The sequence below is a fragment of the Rhea americana genome, unplaced genomic scaffold (genome assembly GCF_003343005.1).
Source record: "Rhea americana isolate MKP2758 unplaced genomic scaffold, rheAme1 scaffold_156, whole genome shotgun sequence".
In the NCBI taxonomy this organism is placed as follows: domain Eukaryota; kingdom Metazoa; phylum Chordata; class Aves; order Rheiformes; family Rheidae; genus Rhea; species Rhea americana.
The window spans coordinates 654,079-676,501 of record NW_028185661.1 but is presented as its reverse complement, the minus strand read 5'-3'; the positions used below and the strand labels follow the sequence as shown (position 1 = coordinate 676,501).

General features: G+C 35.9%; 1 long non-coding RNA gene across 1 annotated transcript in view; it reads right to left on the bottom strand.

Moving 5' to 3' along the window:
• Nucleotides 1–9,133: 9,133 nt before the first annotated feature.
• The window catches only part of LOC146598674 (uncharacterized), a 30,726-nt gene continuing 17,436 nt past the window's right edge, over nucleotides 9,134–22,423 (bottom strand). The window contains exons 2-3 of the long non-coding RNA XR_014895225.1: nucleotides 19,665–19,767; nucleotides 9,134–9,336 (exon numbers count right to left, since the gene is read on the bottom strand). This is a non-coding gene — a long non-coding RNA (uncharacterized LOC146598674). The remainder of the gene's footprint in view (nucleotides 9,337–19,664; nucleotides 19,768–22,423) is intronic.

Below are 22,423 nucleotides of genomic sequence, written 5' to 3'. Positions count from 1 at the left end.
AAAAGAGGCACTTACCATGCTCAAAGAGGTTCTATTTCCCTGAGTATGTCAATCACTGAGTCTATTTATTGGAAGCATCACCAAAAGACTACAAGTTCACCCTTAAGCCTCAGAGAACTTCTTTAAATGGTTYCTCTATTCATTTTCTGGCCTGAGTACTTAAAAATCGTCAGTCTGCATGGATTTAATTACTATTTAAATATGTTTTCTTAATAACAATCTAAAATGTGACTTGCTCAAATCCTGCAGAAAATTGCATTACTAGAGTGGAAAGGAGGGTGGCACAAAACTAAGGCTCTTGTTTTCAAAATTATTTCAAGATTTAATTTAGTTTAACTGTAGCATATTTTGCTAGTTTATACAGACACGTTCTGCCTGTGACTGGTTTGGTAACACACAGCATATCACTTGTGGCATACTCATATCACAGGACAGCCAAGACTCCTATACAAGGTTTAAAGATATTAAGTTGCACAGAATTTTGGAAATTTTCATCTGTTTTTCATTACATAGGATAAGAATGACAAAAATTTGAAAAATGCAGTCTTAATCTAATTCATCAATGGAACCTGAATGAAGTTCCAAACACAGTCATATGGAAGTAGAATAATACACCAAAATAGCACTGGATAGATTTTTAATTGCAAAGTTTTAATAACAAAGATTACAGACCCAAGGACCTGTGTATATCCTGTGTATATATTTGCTGTTGATTGAAACAAATAGTGCTCATGACACTATTGAGGATGCAAGATGAGCATCCTCAAKATGTTGTACTTTTCTTGACCACTTTGTTGCTGAACTAATGCAATTTATGTCCTACATAAAGCCAGCCTTCTACTGCAGCAGAGCAATCATGTCATATCAAGGTATGTATTTTATTAATTTTCTTAAAGAAAAGGATATTCCACTGTTTAAAAAGTGCTAAGAATGCAAACTGAACAATGAAGAAGCTAGATTACTAACATGACTTTGTTTTTACCAAAGCCATCGTTCCATTGTAACCTTTTCTCCACAGCACTGAGTTCCTTGTCCTGGATTAATAAATGAACAAATTAATGAATTAGGCATCTTGTGAGGAAAACATAACATAATCATATTGATAAAGAAAAATAATATGAACAACAGATATATCCAAGTTAGCTTGGAGCTTTCTAGCTCAGGTACAAGAAGATTTCCAGGTGGACAGTCTGCTCATCTTCATCAGTGACCTGGATGATGGGACAGAGTGCACCCTCAATAAGTTTGCTGATAATACAAAACTAGGAGGAGTAACTGATACACCAGAAGTCTGTGCTGCCATTCAGAAGGACCTGGACAGAAGGACGCATCAGCTGGGGGCTGGTCTGCTAGAAAGCAGCTCTGCAGAGAAGGATATGGGGGTGCTAGCAGACAATAAGTTGACCATGAGTCAGAAATGTACCCTTGTGGCCAAAAAGGCTAATGGTCTCCTGGGATGCATTAGGTCAGCAGGTTGCCAGCAGGTCAAGGAAGTGATCCCCTCTCCTCAGCCAGCCCTAGTGGGGCCATATCTGGAGTACTGTGTTCAATTCTAGGCTCCCTAGTACAAGAGAGGCATGGAGCTACTGGAGTCCGTCCAGCGAAGGGCCACTCAAGGTAACGAAGGGACTGGAGCATCTCTCTGAGGAAAAACTGAGAGAGCTGGACCTGAAGAGCCTGCAGAAGAGAAGACTAAACAGGGATCTTATGAATGCTTATAAATATCTGAAGAGAGAGTGTAAAGCAGATAGGGCCAGACTCTTCTCAGTGGTGCTGAGTGACAGGATGAAATGCAAAGGGCACAAGCTAAAACACAGGAAATTCTGTTTGAACATAAGAAGAAACTTCTTTACTGTGAGGGTGACAAAGCTCTGGAACAGGCAGCCCAGAGAGTTTATGGAGTCTCCATCCTTGGAGATATTTCAAAGTTGTCTTCACACAATTTTGGGCAACATGCTCCAGGTGACTTTGTTTGAGCAGGAGGGCTGGACTAGATAATCTACAGAGGTGCCTTCCAACCTCAACTATTCTGTGATTCTGTAATTCTGTGATTCTGCAACTTAGTACTGACAAGCCCAAACTGAGCTGCTTGTTTGCCTGGAGTACAGTGCTTGACTTTGGTCTAGGTGGTCCTGAGTAGTTCTACATTACACTGAAAGGCAGAAATGATACAGTAGTTTATACTGCACAGTTATTCAGGAGACAAGTGCAATAAAATTAATTTTACCGTTACCTGATTCATTAGTGTTTTATGTTGTACTGTGACTGCTCTTAATCAAAATATATCTATATGCCAGTCAAAAGTATGACTGCTTCTTCCTGGGCAAGTTTTAAATCATCTTGATTGTATATGGGATGTAAGCGAGTCATAGCAGCATGGACCCCCGGACAGAATAACTTCTAAATTTGTGTTCTCCTTCTAGCCCAGGTTTTGAAGGCCAAACAACTCTGTGTATCCACAGATCCCTTGTTGCTGACACCTGAGCAAGCTAGTTCAAATAAAGATCTTGTCAGCCTGAGGTGCCAAGGTGCATTTCTACTTTTGTAAATGGAAAATAAATGATGGTTTTGTACTGTATCTCTCTTTCAGAAATGAATTAAAAAGGACATTTTATCAGATCACCCTTAAGTTGTAGTATTAGAACATCATAATTGRTATTATCTAGCACCCAAAAAATTCTAAACACAATACTAAAGAGAGAAGAAGGTAATATTTTACAGTGTTAGGAGATTGCTCAAAGGAACATCTGGTTGCATTGCAGTTTTGGCCTTTATCAGGTGCTAGGTGTTATTAATGATACCTATTACTAAACTAACATTTGTTTGTTGGCCCTTTTTTATTCAAGTGGATTGGCTGTTTTATAGTGTGTGTATATGGAATTCCATTGTAGGAACTCCTCTTTGAGGTATATATAAAACCTTTACTCATGTATTGCAGGTACTCATGCTCATATAGCCAGATACTACAACCACATTCATTGTTTTCAAAATCAATAGTAAAGAACTGACAACAAACAAAAGAGCAGCCTCTCCCTGAATGGTGATATTCTCAGAATATGGAAACATTTAGTAGATTCATAATTAAAGAAATAAGCACTTTATACTACTGCCATTTAATGTCTGTCCTGTGACACAATAATTGCCCTAAAGGTTTCCAGTTGTGATCTAAAATATTTTTGGGTAACAAGTTTTAAAAATTAAACTTATAGCAAATGCTACAAATTGGAAAGACGAAAACAGTTAAATTTAAACCACATTTATTAAAATGTTTCTGCTGATGTGTGCAATGAGTCCCATAAATCTGTGTGGTGATAGTGTTATATTAAGCAACTTCGTTCCTTGTATGTAGGAAATAACATGAGCTTATATCTGTATCTCTAATCACAGATGGATAATCATAGTAAACTGCTCTTAAAATATTATTTTTCTCTCTCACTGAGGAAGCAACCCTTTATTCATAAAAATCATCTACTCATATCCAGAATTCAGGGCACCAGCTCTCAGGGGACATGGATTCAGTTCCAGATCCACCACAGACTTCCTGTGCAACCTTAAGTGAGTTATTTAGTCCATTTGTAATTAGTGCTATGTTCCTCTCTTTATGAACACATTCAATTCCCCATCTGTAAATAAGAATAAGACTACTCTTCTTCTTCATCCCTTACTTTTAGAATGCCTATTCTAAAAATTATGAGCTCCTGAAAATTAGGATGATAGAATAGACATTTCTGTGTGTATAAGCACATCTTTGAGATTCACTGATTTTAGACTTCATAAGAATATGATTAAAATACTGCAAGATCACAACTATTTTTAAGACTGAGATCTTCTATAGTATCTGCAATAACAGAAGCTATATATCAACAGGTGTGCAGACTTAAATGAATGAATAAGCACTCTTGTTATTATCTATGTTCCATTCAAAATTAAAATGTCCAGCTGATAGAGTAACCTGTGAAATAAATTGAAGGAGTCCCTGGGTGACATTCAGTAACTCCAATTTAGGTACTATAAATATCTAACAGCTGAACTAACCATGATAGATTTTATTTATTTTAAAATTAATTTAAATTAAATAAATAAAATTGATTTATTTATTAACTACTTTGTTTTCAAAGAGAAGAAATGAGATTCTAGATCTTAATGCAGGAGTTTAAGCTAAGAGAGATGAACTGCCTAGTAGTGGGGTGAATAATTTAACTTTAGATATCTAGTTTTCAGACATTTAAGGCTAGATGAGATTCATTTCACCCCTAAAGATCTTCAATGGGATTAGGCCCTGAGTATTATAGATTTGCTTTCAAAGACCCTATTCATAATACACATCCATGATTATGTGGAAAACTTACTGAAGTTTAAAAACATGTTCAGAGATGGTATCTTTTTTCCCTCCTTATTGAGCTAGATTTACAAACCGGGTTGACAAATGCACAAGGTAGCTGACAAATTGCACAAGGATCCAAGTCTTTTTATTTCAACTGTTACATGACATGATATCTATAGAAATATCTTAGTTCTTTAGACATATAACCCAGGAGCAGTTTTATAAAACAAYAGGTGTGTCAATTTGCTGGCTTTGACACCTCTTTGTAGGTAGTTTGGCACCTCTCTAGTCTGGAAATCTTTCCAAAGTACTTTGTTGATGTGTGTAATGGAAAAAAAGAATCAGAAGGCAAGAAAGAACATTCAGTGTAAGCTATTTAGTACTAGGTTGTCGGTGAATTAAAGAAATTCTTAAATAACACTATCCAGTCTATTATTAATTGATATGTGTCTGGAAAATGAATGACCTCTGCATATCTCCAAAGTAACAGCCCCACCTTAAGTACCCCGCAGGTAGTCATTGTAGATGACATTGTAGATGTCATTCTAAGATTACCTGGATTAACAACTCATCAAGTTCTAATTGCTGCAAAAATACTCTGTATCTCATCTTTCAGCTATTTTTCTTTCCTATGGGAAACAGTCTATGTCAAGTTACCTGTAGACATCAAAACATCAGATAACAGAGGCATGCCATGTAATTTCACCTCAGATTCATTATTTTATTGGAAACTGCTTAACTCGCTTTAAGAAATAAGATTATGTTGATTTACAGCAGGCGATTTGCACTGGACCAAAGCTCTTGTTTAGTCTTCTTAGGTATGATGTTTATGATAATATTTGCCATTTGTTTTACTGACACAGGTGGAACATATGTGTTTTGATATTATCAAGGGCACATTTTATTGGCCTACTATAACTTGTAGCCATTTGTGATGATCCCGAAGTCCCCTACATAGACATTATCATGAAAAAGAAGGTAAAAATAAGAAAGGCAAGGGGAAAATAAGATTTAGTTCTTTTCAAGTAGAAAGTAGATTGTGACATTAACTTCTAAATAAGATTTTTTTAATGGAGATCATGATAAAGGATTATGGAAATAGGTTTACACTTAATTTCTTCTTATGCTACAGTTTAACTGTTTTGCATTTTCAATTAAATATGACAAAGACGAAAGTACATCCATTCACAATTATGTTTATTATGACTACCTTGGTGGATTGAGGTGATTCATACTTGGAATTTGCATAAGGATACCGGATTATCTGCTAACAGGAAAATACTGAATTATCCAGAGAAAATGCCAACACATATATTTAGCCACTTATCTAAGTACTGATTAACAAGAGACAATTTGTAAAGATTTTCACACAATATTTTTAGAAACATTCTTCCACTAATTTACCATCTGTGTGATTTTTTTTTATTTTGTTCCCCCTTGGTAAACATTTCTGAAAAATAATTAGAGCGGTAAGAGCTTGAGAAATTCCTCCCCTATCCCTTCTAATGCAGAAAAGATACTCAACTCAAGGCAAACCTAATTAACATGTACGTGGATTTTAACAGTAAAAAGGGAAGGCTGCTGAATTAATTGAAACAAGCAAACCTTTGTGAGACTTATCTGAGGAAAAGTCTGAGTCAGCAGATTAAATTTTTTGTGTTAGGCATCTTTGCAGGAACATTATGGAAGATGCGAGAAAGGGTTATAAAAAAGATTTTGGTTCAGTTTCTCCTTTAACATAAGACTTCCCTTATATTTGTAGGCCCTAGGCCTTCAGGTAAAGCACTTAAATACTTGAAGCCAGTAAGGATCCAAGGAGATGTTTACAATCAATATGCGTAAACAGATGCTGAAATTGTGTTTAGTCTTTGCAGCTCAAGTTCCTTTACCACAGTTCTTTTCACATGTCTATTCAAGTAGTGTGATCTTGCAGATGGAGATTATTTTGCCCTATGCATACATTCAGCACCTCTCACAGAGTGACCTCCAGGTTTTAGGTGTAATATTTGTAGAATATTCCTTAACATGAAGTATAATCTAAGAGTTTTCACATTTTAAAACTTGTGGAATCCCTCCCTCATTTAGAGATGTAAACCAGTGTATATCAGGCTCGATTGGAAAACCAGGCTTCTGTATCACAAATTTAGTCTTCCTGATAATAGATTCTTTTTTCTGAGTTATCTTTTGTGTATCGATTTTTAGGACTCCCCTATAAACTTTATGGACTTAGCAAAATACAAAACGGAAGGTGCCGCTTAATTCTGTTCAGAGTTGGATGAAATCATAATTGTATTATTCTTCTTGGTAGATAAGTAAATAGAACCTGAAAAAACTTTTCCAGAACACAGCAGTATTTATAAGAGAATACAGTAGTATGGTACAAAAGAGCGCAGCTTTTAAATTTGCATGAACTTAATTGAAGCATTAATGTCAAGTGAAGCACACACTCTAATCTGGCAGAATGATTGACAAAGTAAAAGTCGGTCCACCATGGTAAAAATTTTACTCAGTAACACCATATTTGAGAATATACTCAAACTACAGGAAGTTAGCAAGATTTTCTAAGTTTGCTTCTGGTGTAAGATAAGCAAAGAGGAAAATAAAAGTAAGTAATTCATTTAAAAAAATCCTATACATTCATGGGCATGTTCAAGTGCATTTAATCCCTCTTTTGATTTGACTGGGGTGTCAGGATGTTCAGATATGAATACTCTAATGAAGGGAAGTGTAAGTCAACTGGGTTCCAAGAATAACAAATTAAATTTTGTGTCAATATCCCAAATATTGGGAAAAAATAACAGTAGTAAAACACTTATGTACTTCATTAGAAGTTTTTCAGAATATCATCAACATATAAAGGATGCTCAAGTACAGCTGATTCTGCCTTTGATCAGGGAGCTGGTGATACATTTTCTCTGGGATCATACCATGCACCTCTGTTTTCTGTCTTCACATGGTTTGTACTAAACTTTACCTGTCTTTGTAGCCTCTGTGATGACTTACATGAATTAAGTTAAACATATATGTAGTTGTCTGCAAGTGAACTAGAAAAAGTTTGCATGGAAGCATTTAAATACAGAGAGGGAGCAAAAAGTAAAAGAAGACATAATTCTTCCTAAGCATCTCCCCCATGACTCTTAAGAAGGAATTTGCTTTAAAATTTCAAAAAGAAGGCTTTGGGCTGAAACTAAACATGATTATTTTCAGCCCAAACAGTAACATTCCTGAATGCTATTAGGGACTGAATGAAGGGTCCATTGAGTTGGTCTTGGAATTCATATTTTTCTTGGTGTCTTCTATAATTATGATGGCTCCTTTGCCTGTCTCTTTCTCGAATTAAGAAGTCCTCTCATGAGTAGTTTGAATGATACTGAAAACCACTGCCGAGCAGCTCTGGGAATTGCTGTAAACATAAATTCTATTTTTTTCTAAAAGTGCTGTAAATATTTTTCTATGTATAGAGACCATCTTAATTACATAGCTACATGAAAGATCAGACCTGCTAAGAAGCCATTCCAGTGCATAATAAGGAATTTAAAACAGACACATATACACAAATTATATAACTACTGCATTTTACTTAGCTGTTGTAAAAGACTTCTTTTAGACTTCTTTGGGCAAGTCAGGCACTTTAGGTTTGTTTGTTTTTTTGTTTTTTTGGTTTTTTTTTTTTTTTTGCACACACATATGAAAAGGAAGATGATTTAGATGCTGTGAAATGTTTGTTAGCTGCTGTGACCCAGATCCTCTAAAATAGAATTTAATGTTCATTGCAGCATCAGAACTTAAAAAGCTTTCATAGACTGAATACACATACTTTAACAAGGCAATACTGTTTCACCAATAGAAGAATAGTTTTGAAATATCCTCAATTAGATTTAACCTGTGTGTTCACTGAAGGACAGCATTGCCCTTCTAGACTCTCCTAGCCAGACTTGCACAAGGCAGGTGAGCTGGCTTTTATGCTGTATATAGGATGTACTGAATGAAAGCCCTCTCTCTACTGCATACAGAGAAAAAATTGGGGTTTCCTGTGGAGTGCAACTATAAAGAATTTCAGACATTTTCAACACATGCATGTGGACAGATTCTTACCTAACACCTGCTGAGGAATCTGCTATGGAAGTAATAATTCTAGTTCATTTGTTTGTATATGGACTATGTGGAAAGATATGATTATTTCATCGGTGGTGCGACCCTGGGAAAGGCATCTGTTTTTCTGGCACTAATAACAGTACACCTTAAAAAGACTACCCAGTCACATCAATCTGCACTTAAGCAGGTTTTTAAAAGTTCCCTCATCTTCTTCCTAATTTTGCTGATGCAGCGCTAATTAAAAAAGAAAACAAATAAATATGCAAAACGGATTTTTTGGGGGATACCAACTGATAAAAGTTAACAAAACCTCAAAGTATGACAATACACAGACTTTACCTAATTCTGTTCTACATTTCACTAATTCCCCACAGGTCTAGGCAGGCAGATGCAAGAGGGTTAGACAACAGCATTAAACATCCCACAAAAATGTGGAATAGCTTGCTGAGACTAGTATCTTTAGATTTCAGAGCCTAAAGCTATTGGAACAAGCAAATGAAAAAGGCCTCTGTAACCTGTAGTATCCAGGACATTGGAAAGAATGTTGAATAAATCTATTAGAATGTTTTAGTGGAAATACTTCTTTTAAATATTTTAAAAGATTTTTCTTCTGAAATATTATTCCAAATACCAAGGGAAAGAAACTTTTCAAGGAAGCTATAACAAATCAAGTATAGCAAATGAAGTTGCTTATGCAGAGTTTGAAATTCTTATCTGACTACACGTGATTTTCCAGTAGCTATTCTAGTGTCTCTCATTATTATCCCAGCTTGAAATGTTTTGTCATCAAATTCAGGAGGTGAGTAGTCTCCAGATGAGCTCCTCTTTCATTCAACCTGATTGCTTGTATCCTTGTTTTGGTTTGGATTTTTAGTTATTTTATTTGTTTATCTTCCTTGTTGCAAAGTATGTACTGCCTGGTGAGCACAGGAAAAACAACAGCTTTGAGTAGAATACATACTTCACATATTTCTACAGTAATGATTTTTTTGTTTGTCCCTTGCATGTTTCAAAATCAGTTCGTGGCAAGAAAAATCCTACTCAGAAATTCTCCGGGGAATATTCAAAGTGAAAGCACAAGACATCTTTATACGTGCACTTGGAGCCAAGGTGGCCTTGCAAGGGCCCAAGAGACAAGCTGTCGGATCAGTGGCTCCATTATTACGGTAGGATGTACTCTCAGCCAAGGCACTATGTGGTATGAATTGAACCTGGGAATTTCTGACCCTGTGGCATAAGCATGCCTTTGTCGTTATTCTACACAAGCAATCATCTTGCAGTTAGCTGGGAAGAAAAGGGAGGAAAAGGATCACGTAACTTGTAAGTACTGTCAAGAGGCAGCTGCAGAACTGAGTAGGTTCAAAGCCCGTTATTTCAAACATAAGYCTATAAAAGAAAATCTAGGTTACATTTTTGGAAAGCCTGAAGCCTGACCTCCATTTGCATGCACACTTGCACTAACGAAATGAATAATAGATACAAGTTTGAGTGCATGCATCTTTGATTACTTAAAATTAAGATACATGAATAAAGGTGCAAGGGCAGATGTTCCAGGTTCTAATAGAACTTGTAAAAAAGAGATAGGGTGTCTGAAAGTGCACCTTTTTCTTTCCAGATTCTGATAGGCAGAAAACTAACACACTGAAGAAAAATTTTTCCATTAGTGATATCTCTTTTTTCTTTAAAGTGGCTAGGATTTCACTACAACATTTTAAAAATAGTAGTGAAAATAGCTTGCAGTGTTACATTCAAGGTCAGTTTATTTAGAGACATAACACACGCAGCATGAGGTTTTTGTCCCCTCTTATGGATGGGTTGTATAACAGTGTATGAATCTTGGCCATCCTAGCTCAGGTGGTGGTGTGTAGCTTTATGTGCTGAATTTTGAAACCAAAATTTATCTGAAGATTTTTCAAGCTTTTCATCTCTTTTTATTGGCTAGAAATATATGCATAAAATTATTAGTTCAGTTCATAATTTTTCAGCATTGCTAAATTACTTCTGCTTGCAAGCCAAACTTCAGAAAAAATAGATTTAGGAAAATCTTCATATGAAAGGTTAATTTTTCCAAATTTGAGGATTCTATAAATGTTTGTTCAAATATGATAGTACTGAAGCCTCCAGCATCTAGTTTACTCTTCATCTTTTAAATATGACTATTTTCATAAATAGAAACAGGAAAGTTTGTTTTTATTTTTTTTCATTTTTCCAGGTTCTTTAGTATATTTTTCTTAGATTTGATTAACAGCTTGAGTGTATTAACACAAATTGAGAAAAATATCTTAAAGGTTATGGCTTTTTTTTTTGATTTGATTGCTACCAATAAAGAAGTTTCATAGCAAGTGTAGTTACGCTGTAGTATCTGGGCCTAAGTCTTATGATATAAGTAGATGAGTCTGGGTGTATTATGTGAAAATAAAAACTTTTCATTAAAAAAGGGAGAAGAGGCTGCTTTGAGCACTGAAAAAAAATGTGAGGGAAAACATGGCAAAAAAGGCAAGTATCAAAAAAGCATATGAAAGGAAAGTTTCAGCTGGCAATCGTGAGATGAAGAAAGGGAACCAGGAGGAAAAGCAATGAGAACAATAATTTAGTGTGAGACCAGGCTGAACTTGAAAGGGAAGGAGAAATCTAAATTCATTGCAGAGGAAGAGACGAGGGCAGTGAAGTATTCTCACAAAGATAAGATATTATTAATTTTCCTTTTTCTATAATGTAGCAAAAAAAAAAAAAAAAAAAAAAAAAATCCTCAGAGGGTAGAAACAGTTTAAAATGTTCTCTGCTCTCTCAGATTGAAATTTAAAGAAATATATTTCTATGGATAATAAAAATGGTTGATGGGTGATGGGTAAGAAAGAACTAACAGTCTCCCTGACCCTATTAAACTGTGTGTCTACAAAGAGTAGGGACTAACTGCTTACTTGTTTAGATAATGATTCCAGAATTTACCAGTTTAAAATGTTACTTTCTGCACTAAGCAGAATATAAGAAATTCGGTGTCACTACTTTCAGAACAAGTTGCGGCTGGTTGATTTTATTTTATTTTAAAAGTATGCAACTCTTCCTACCATACTAGTAATATTAAGCATTATTGTATGTTCTTTGTCATCAAGAGGATGAGTGTACCAAATCTAAACATAAAACAATGATGGAATAAAAAAAAAAAATTACATTAGTTACCCACAGAGCAAGCAATTAGGGCAGACACAGGCCCCAGTTCTCAGAGCTTGTTCCACGCAGCACGTCCAGATGTGTTTGATGCCACTGATTTCAAAGCGATTTACATACTTACAGTACTTTGCCCACAGAAAACATGTCACAGAGTTAGGACTTTAGAAAACAGCTAGTATTGTATATTGAAACAACTCTGGTCTTTTGCCAGACAAAAGCGCACCTTAAAAGTTAAAAAAAAAAGAAACAGCTTCTATATATCCACTATTGTCCTTATCACTGAGTAATCTGAAGGATTTGTTTTTCCCTTGTGTCCTTTCTACAATAAAACAATAATATTTGATAAGGTGAGAGCAATGAATTTCATTTATCTCAACCTTAGCAGGGATTTTGACAATGTCTCTCAAAATCTTCTTGTATCCAGGTTACAGTCCGGATGCATGGACAACTAGGCAAGTAGAAAACTGCTTGAATGATCAGGTTCAGAGGGTGGTCGTTAATAGGTGTGCTAATAACTAGAGTGTCAGAGGGGTCCATCTCAGCACCTGTCCTCTGGAGAAGACAGCAGAGTGCAGTCTCACTAACTTTGCAGATGACACAAAACTGGGAGGAYCAGTTGATATGCTGAAGGGCAGGGATGCTATTCAGAGGGACCTAGACCTGCTGGAGGAATGGGCCTTCTGAAATTCAATGCAAAGTCCTGCACCTGAGAAGGAAGAACCTCTTGCAACGATACAGGCTGTGGGCTGGTGAGCAGCTCTGCAGAAAAGGTCCTGGGGGTCCTGGTGTACAACAAGCTGAAAGTAAGCCAGCAGTGTCATGGCAGTAAAGAAGTCCAGCAGCTCCCTGGGCTACATTAGCAAGTGCGCAGACTCTGGACTGAGGGAAGTATCTACATCTACTCAGATCTTCCTCTCAGGAGTAGAAAGACATCAATAAACTGCAGTAATTCAATGGAGACCTCCAGGATCCTCAAGGGCTGGAGCACTTGACCCTAAAGAGAAGCTGAGGGAGCTGGCTGGAGAAGAGAGGACTTAAGCGTGACTGAACAGCAGCCTTCCAATAGGTACAAGGAGGACATCAAGAAGAGGTCATCAAGAATACAGCAAGGTGCATCATAGCAGGGTATAGCAGGAGAATGAGAGACAGCAAGCACAGACCAAACTGAGAGCAGCTCTGGCTGAATATGAAAACGAAACTTATATTTATAAAGAAACATTTTTGATAGAGTCAGAAAAGTAACAGTAAAGCAATGTGTGTGAAGGTTTTCTGTATCTTACCCTATTCCTTATCTATGTTAAGAAAATGAACTCCCAGGGTTTTAGCTTTATATAGAAAGTTAGGATCTAAACTCAACTTCAGATGAAATCTCCAGGAATAACAGGACCACAAAGAGTAACCTCAGTTAATAAACCGTTAATCAAAGTATATAAATATGTAATAGCCACTCATGAAACTATTAGAAGGTATGGTGGTGAGCAGATTACTAATTATTGCATATTATCTAAGAATACAGCTAGCTAATATTAACAGCATCACATATATATCAATATTATGCAAACAGAATTAATCAATCAGCAATTGAATCACATGCTGTGTTTATATAGATGGCTGATGACCTTATAGATTTTTGTATGGTTGGGATCATCTGTTTCAGTTTCAAAGCACTACCACAGCAATCTCTTTAAAGCACCATCACTAACATTGCTCATTATCACACTATAAATTGCTTCAGTGGGTCAGATGCAAAAAGCAATGAGAGATATATTTAATACAATAGAAGGAAGGAGATGGATAATGGAGATAGAAACATATTTCTAGCATATAAGTGGATATTTAATGACCTTTTTTTTCAGTAGTATTTTATCTCCTCATAACAAAACTGTACAGCTGAGACCTGCTGAGTGAAATTCCTTGATAAAGTACTGTGTCCTTTTGTGTTTGTGTTTGCCTGTGTATCATGCACATAGTTCCAAAGCATACAGATGCATCATTAATTATTAACGATACTGTAGAAGTGCTCAACTTTTCCAGGAATTTTCCAAACACTTGAGATGGCAGATTCTCAGACACTAAGAGCTTCAAATGAACAAAATAAATCTATTTTGTAGGGAAATTGGATGGAAGAGAGGCACTGAGAGGCCAGATAGAAAAGCAGGCAGAAATCCTATTAGTTCTTATTATTTCCATTTGTTTTATGAAGATAAATTGACTTCTTCTTGTAAAAGATAAACAATAAGTTACCTGCCTAAGAAGATTCCAGTAAATTTCTGTTTAACAGGATAAGATATTTAGCAGAAATGTACACAGCTTCCTACTTCAACAGAATTCAGGAGCATTTTTATTTGGATTGTTGTGGGGTTTTCTTCTTGTTTTACAAGAAACTGTCTGCAGACAGGATAGATAGAGGATACAGCTTCTATATATGGGAAGAGTCAAAATAAAGGATTGGAAATAAGATGATTCAGACTGGAATTCAATAAATGAGATATGGAGATATGTGGGGTAGACTAGTGGGGTGCAGCATAGGTAGAGATTCTTAAATGTCTTCTGTGGTACATCACTAGCTGCAATGCATTTCCTATAATCAGTAGAAGACATCATTTTGTATAAAGCATTGTAGTACCAAAACACCCTGGCCAGGCAGTTCCCAGGGAAGAAAGTGAGAAAAAGCTGACCTTGTAATAAAGGATGCATTGTAAGTAAAATAAAGCTGAGATAGTCTCACATTAATAAATAGGCAAAAATGCAAAATGAAGATCAATTGTCCCTGGMAAACATTATAAAGTCTCTGACTGGATGGAAGAAACTAGTTCTATATAGCAGTTGTAGGGCATAGGAGCCTACAATGACTAGGAGCAAGGGAGCAAGGGGAAAAAAACAAGAGAAACAAATTCCTGGTCAAGGCACTGCCTTGTGGCACTGAATATTTGGTTGTGACTGTGAAACAACCAAAATTCAGATTCCTCTACAGTTACACTTAAAATCTGATACAAATTTCACATAGCTTAATTGCAGTACATGTTGAGTTAATGCATCCTGTAGCTGATGATAATAGTCAAATATTAGGTGTCTAGTATCATTCTAAGACAGATAATTTATTTGTGTACACTAGATTCATCTTCTTTAAGAAGCAGCTGGAAAACAGACTGAACGCGCAGATTGTTCCTAGCCTGACTGATAAGTGGCAGCTTCCCTTGAACAGTGCCACTGGAATAGGAGCCGTGCTATTTGTTGTAGAATAAAGTGGCTGAAATTGGGTTTTTTTGGTTCATCTGGCTCAAGGAATTCAGAGAATCACCAGGAACACTAATGAAAAAAGCAAAAATATAGTCTTCCCATAGCCAAGACGTGTACCTCAGGCAGTAAAGACCAGAAGGAACAGACAGTAATGCACACACGGAAGATGACAAGGCTGACCTCAGCATACAGGTGGTCCCAAGAAGGTGTGCTGGGTCTGCTTTGGTAGCCCCAGGTGCCTTGTCACCTCTACAGTCAAAGTCAGTGACTGCTCACTCACACTAGCATCAAATCAATATCAAATATGTGGTGCTACCCCAGGAAATTGTCACCTGTAAGGACTGTCCTTCCAAGCTTCATTTAGCTGGGATAGATTCTCTGATACAGAATGAGTTTCTAAAGGAGAGGAGGCCAAAGACAATACATGGCAAAGGAGTGGTGGCTTAGCTTAGCCTACATGAACAATGATTAAAGCAGATACTGAAAGGCTTTTAAGGAATAGGAAGATAAACATGCTCAATATCATTCCCAGTAGATATATCTGCAGCTTGCCTTATTCTGATTTGACACTTGATTAAAAAGAAGATATTAACAATCAAGAATGATGCAAGATCATCCCAGTGTAGATTTGGCAAGCTAATTAACCAATCTCAGCTACTTTCTATTTGGGAATGTCCCCCTCTCCCCCCTTTTTAAACTCATATCTGTCTGCTGATTAGAATTTATATCTGTTGTTCTGTTCTTTATGGGTCAGTTGTCCTAAAAAAATATCATTCCTGAGAGTGTGATTTTGCTTGTTGTCAGTCAACAGCATTGACTTTTGCTGACTCACTTCAGCAGGCAAAGACAGCCTGGCAGGATTGGTAAGAGGACCTGGAAATTTCTTGGCAGCTTAAATGAAGGTCCACTATAAGTCCCATTTGGCTATCATCTGTATGTCTGACATTGCTGATACAGGTCTAGACGAACTTATTACGTGCTCATGTTCCAAATCTGAAGTCATAACATCTGTGCTCCTTATACATATTGCTCAATAAGAATAGTCTAAAACTGATTCTTAAACAAACCTCTGTGTTTATGCCAGGAAATCATGCTTTGGGAATTAGTAAGACATATCTTTGAGAGTATATGGTGGAAAATCCACCTTCASAATAGTGTTTGCATTTTTATAAAGTTAGACAGACTAGCATTTTATTCCTTTGAAAACTGTGGAACAAAATATGGATTTCTAACACAGTCCAGAATACAGTCAGGCAGCCACACTTAAAAAGCTGTATTAGTGTTCTTTATAGGGAAAATGAGCTGAATCCCTCCTGCTTGAAAAAAATCTGATCAGGAAGTATGCATGTGACTTCTGATGGTAGAGAAGAAATCTTGGGTAACTCCTTTAACACTATTTAAGATCTATCTAAAATCCAGAATACGAGCAATCAATAAATCTAAGCTGCAATAGTGCCCAGAGAAAACATTGTGTATGAATGTATGGATCAATTTGGGCCTGAATCTGGTGAATGTCTTCATCTCTGACTGCATTGCCCAAAACATCAGTCTGCTTTTATATCCCAGTGGGATTTCACTATGGGTTAGGCCTTAAGCCAGTGCACAGCTATCTGGAACTGTATAAGTACTTCCTTTCCACTTCAGTGGAAAGGGAAGAAGCTTATTTAAATTGTTAACTTCATTTCTCCTAGCACTTAGGTTCCAAATTGCTTTGTAGTTCACAGTCATGCTACATATACCCAAGAGACTGGGTTATACCCTCACAGGGTCCACATTAGAGGGTACACTATCTTTAACTGTTTTGAACAATTTATTAGCTAACATTCAATTTGAACTTAAGCAGACTAGCTAAAAGTTAAACTCAACTACCTAAATGTTTTTCTGACTTTGTATATTACTTTTCTCTTCGTAGCATGTATTTATTTTGATTTGTACTTGTTCAAAAATATATAACAGAGAGATAGTTCTGTTTCTAGGTAGTCTTTGCAAATATTAAATTAATCGAAACTGAAATCATACTTTCAGTAATTTTCTGTTCATATAATTCTGCCTTTTAAGGCATTGAAACAATCAAGCTACCACTCTATTCTAGCAAAAACAGTTACATTTTCAAGTAAGTATGTGAGTGTTTAAGTGTTTTACTCCCACTGACTTAAACAGAGATCAAGTAGCTAAACCCATATGTAGCATTTTAAAAATATCCTGAGGAGCCATATACAGAGATTTAACAATGGTGGGTACTAGATTTAATAGCAAACATCATTAAAATCTCCTAGAATTTTCTAAGGCACATTTGAGTACCATTTATGTTATTTTATCATAGTTTGGGGAGAGAACTATAGTACTCTGAAAACCTGAAATAACAGTAAGAAAAACAAATGACTTCTTTTCTTTGGAAAATAGGAGAGAGTGCTAATGGCTCTCTTTTGAACTACAATACATGCTAGGAGTCAGCTGAAATTGGGGTTACCTCAGCTCTTTGTCTATATCAAGAAATGCATGAACATACATTATTTGAGGTACCAAAGGAAGGGACTTAAGACTTCTAATCAATCCATTTCTGCAGTAACTCTCTGCTCACTTTGTTTATTATCTGCCAAACTGAGCTTTTGATGAGTTTTAGGGATCTTAAAATATTCAAAAAGCACTTTTGAACAGAAAAAGACATTGTGACAATGGCAGTAACCGCTGCATACTAAGCTTTGGTAGGTTACAATGGAACTCTCTCTGAAGACTTCTGAAATAGCACTTCYGTAAATTCATAGCTATGATGGAAATGCATTTTGAGAAAAAACAACCAACATACAGGGTGGAATTTTATTGCCTAAAGTTGCAAAAAGTGAAGGGGAAAGGGAGGACAGTTTCTGAACATCTTAAGTTGCTCTCCAGAACGGTGAGTCAACCTGAAGCATGCAAACACATACAGCTCTGTTTACGATTTCATCTAGCTACATTTATTGAGAATATTATAGAAAGAACATGCTTGTGTCAGACTAACATGCTCATTGTGTAAGGGTGCATCTTACTTGAAGCTCAAATCCCTGAAGAACTGAATGATAAGGTTTGGGGAAAAGGTATATTTAAGGTGACAGGAAAATAGAACAGACAGTCTTAATTATGAAATCCAGAGTAGCTGGACTGTGACGTCCTATTTCTGGGAAGGAATCGTAACTGGACAACCTGAGGCCAGGAAATATATTGGAATGGCRCAGAACAGGGAGGGAGGGAAGTCTGAGAGTACCTGGCTCAGTAGACTTGGAAGCAACACAGCAATCTAGTGGATGGAGAGCAGAGGGAATATAAATGCATTCACAAAGCTTCTCTTTCATTTTCCTTTTGATTTGGCCAAGTTTTATCCCTAGCTCTATGTTACCAAAAAAAAAAAAAAAAAAAAAAGAGTGGCCTTAGTCATCTTTAAAGCTCAGCTGAGTATCGGTTAGATTATTTTGGAAGCTTGAGAGCTCATTAGTTCTGAACACTTGATGGCTTTTCAACATTAATGCATGTTATTAAGAAAAGGATAGCTAAAATGAGCTTTTGAGAGAGCTTGCTAAGTCCTTAATATTTCTATGAATATAATGCAAACACAAACAACTTTTATGCTAGTTAGCCTGTGATGGCACCGAACAACATAGATTTATTTTAGCAACTAGAATTATGCTCTCCCCTCATCTTCCCTTTCTCATGCACTCAGCAACAAAAATATTTACTCTTATTTTGTGTTGYAAAACTTTTCTTTCTGATAGTGTAGATGACAATTTCCGTTCTTGGCTTACATAACAAAATAGAYGATATACATAACAAAGTAAAAGATATGTATAATATTTATGAACTAAAAATTTGCAGATATAACATGAAAAGCAATCAAGTTTGAATAACAATAAATTTAATCTTTACATTTTGTCCATTGTGTTATGTAAGTTCATTCTTTTGATGATTTTGATATTCTGCCAGCTTTTATTAGAGTATTATTTTGTCACTTCAGTGGAGTTAACAGTTTGTCAATGCTTCTACTGTAAACCTTTATTTTCACTGTTTTATAACTCAGTCATAAAAATTGATTATGGGATGAAACTTAGCATCCAAGGTCTCTGTCTGCAGTAGGAACAAATTTATTTTCCTTTACTTCCTTTAAATTGGTTTGGATATTTTTAAGTTATGGGAAAGACAGAAGAGGTGCTTGTGATTTAAGCTTTTTTTATTTTATAGAAAAGAAATCCTTCTATGTTTAAGATAAATAATTTCATAACAGAAAATAATCATTTATCTTATAAAAACTAGAGTTTCTTCAGAAAATAAAGCAAACAGTATSCAGGCAAAATAATTATTTTGTTATGTAGTATTTCTTCCTAGTTATATATTGGACTGTCTCAGGCCCGCAGACAGTAAGTCTACAACTAAAATTTCTTTYGTGTGTCTATTATTTTCACCAGAAATACTTGAAAGTTCTCTGATGAGCAAAAATAATACAACCTCTGTACCTGCAAGATGAGTACCTAGTTATCCATTTTCTACCAACCATGAAAGACAAAAACATAGGTCATTGCAGATTCATTGAGGTAAAGAGAGTTTCAAAGCCACTCTTGCATTTGAATCCTGACTCATGAATCAGACTTCTCCTGTGACCAGGCCACCTCAGTTTACCTCTGCTATTAGAGAGTAACTAAATCTGAAGTCCCTCAGAAACTTAGAACATGAAAAGTCTTAAGTATTGCTATTGTAATGATCACTATGATGAATTTGCAAGTAAATCTTACTTAAAATCATTGTAAATAATGTACAGAAATAAAGCCAGCTTAATTTAATGTGTTACAAGCTAATTACAAGAATTTACCTTAGTGGAGTAGAATATTAGAACATGGTGATATGGAATTGTTCGATCCAACCTTGGACACCTATTGCATCATCCAGTTTCAAAAGGCAGCCAGAATCAGATCCTACAGAGAAAGATAGTCTGAATACCTGAAGAAATCAGATGGTACTAGAGAAAATTGCTGTAGACAGATACGGAATAATCCAGTATTTCTACTGGAACTCTAATAGTTGTTGTTAACAGTTGACTTATGATTTTAAAACTTTTCAAAATATTTTAGCATTAATAATTCTGACCTTTTGGTAGCTCTATTTTCTAAATGAATGTTCTCTGCTTTCTTTCTTTCTTATTCCCAAAATGTAAGCATCAAGAACAATAATTCTCCAGCCTAAGAAGACAAAAATATAATTTTGACATTTATCAAAATTTATAATCATTGTTTAATTGACAATGTTTCTTCCTCCTAGTTTTAATTAATGCTTTCACATCTATGAAAAGTTCTTCCCTTTTCAGCCTTTGTCTCCTGGGGAACATAGCCCCCAGTCTTCTCTAAGCGTTAGCTCGTGTATGGCACTCCTTCCTCACCATCTTAGCGTGTTCACTGACAACAACAAAAAATAATCATACCAAGAAAACTGTATCTTCTTGGTAATAAAACACTGAAGTGACATATCCATGCGTAATTTACTGCTTTCTTATCAGCAGTCACAGAAGAAAAAGAATTATTTGTATTCTCATAGCTAGAAAAGGCATATAAAAAACTCGGTTTTAAACCAGACCTTGAGACTTAATTTTCTGTGACTTTACCATTAGGACATCATAAAAGGTTCCTTCAGTTTCTTTAGCTTTCTGTTATTAGTGCTGTTAATATCTAAGCTGCGATAGTCACACTGGAGAATTGAGGCAGAACATGAATCTTTTTTCAAAACCTCTGTCATCCTAAGGGACATATAGCAATGGGACATACATTTTAAAGACTGAGTCAAGATCACAAACTGGTGTGTGCATATGTGTATGTGCACACACTTGCTCAAGTGCAAGAATGCTCTTTGTGGTCCAGGACAAATAACTTTTATATGGCAATATTTTTGTTGTAAAATTATCACAGTTTTATTCTTCACTGTAGGTTTTGTAAGAATTTCTTTAATAGTGTTTCCTCCAGACTCAGCGATTGTGTCTTTTTTTTTTGTTATATGACAGTACTGCAAACTCCATCTTCAAGATTGTCACAAGGCATAAATTACTGTTGAGAAATAGACTACATAGCATTAAAGCTCTTAAGTACTTTGAAAGGGAGTTCTTCCATCATAGGCTTATTGAACTGTTTCTCTCACAGCGTGGCTGTTAACAGCTGGAGAACAGAAAGTGTGGATTATCGCTGGCAAGCCCACGATCAGGCATGCCTGACTGCAGTACTGATACATGACGGAAGAGAAATGGCTGTAGACACGGCTGCAGATTAACAGATAGTAGCGGTGGTGCACTGAGAGGGAGCAGGAGGTGGGAAGGCTCCCGAGCTGCCAGCAGTGATTTATTCATGGAGCCTGAAGTACTGTGAATCACACTTCAGCTCTGCTCCTGCCGTGTAAGCAAGCCAAATGCTCCCATCAGGAGACCAGCAGCATCGAGGCCTTGCTTTTGGAAACCTGTAACTGGTGGCACCAGTCTGATATCATTTTTGTGAGTCTTTTTAAGCTATTGTTTTAACAGCCCTCCTGCTCCAATGAAGAGATCTACTAAGGTGTTGTCTGCAGTTGTTTTGATTCTATTGACTCAAGTACATCCAATCAGATATATACATTTACAGATATTTTTCCAATCACATTGTTCTCTGTTGACTGTATAATAGGATTTTTAGTTCAGAAAATCATTCAGCTATTATAAATTGTTCTCTTTTGCTCACTTAAAAATGCTATTGTACATTTTTTCTTTCTTTTTTATACAGAAAGCAAGTTACATATTGCAGGCATCAAGGTCTTGTATGGAGTATCATGTTTGCACAAGGAAAAGGTTATTCTGGTAGTGTATTTTGAGACTGAGTTAGGTCTCCTACATGGAGTCTTAGCTTGAAAGTCTGCTTTGCTCACCATCTGTGACTTTGATTTTTATACAGCCTTACAAAATTTGGGCTTTATACAAAGTTGTCTAATCTGCTGCATTTAATCAAACAGATTTTATCATTACTTGATATCCTCAGTCCTAACTAAAAATTAGAATTAAGAATTCTATGTAATTGCTAAGTTATTGAGACTCTCAAAAAGACAATGAGACTTTGAATTTCAAGCAAGAATTTTTATTTTATCTAACTCATAACCCTGTATCTCTGATTGATGTATTTACACAATTAGAGGTTTTGTTGCAAAGATATTCCTTATATTAGAAGAGGCTGTCAGGCATTCATATTGAAGTTGATGGGGTTTTTTTCTATATAAAATTACTGCTGTACTTATTAAAAAAGTCTTTCTTCTGGATCACTAATCTTCTCAATTATAAATCCTAATTATCTATATGAAGATTTAACAAGAGATAATTTTTTCCTCTGTTCCTATGTTTTCCTATTTATAAAGCCTAACTTGTCCTCTAATTCATAACAATTTGGTAAAATCACACCCTCTCTATTTAGTTCAAAATGATAGTAACATCAAGGTTTTAATAACCAATTTAGAACACGTCAAATACAATATGGTGAAACTTATTTTGATGAGTAACCACTGCAGCACCTAATGAACCATGATCTCAAGTCAGATGAGAAGAGTTGTTTCTCATTCACCTAAAAAAAA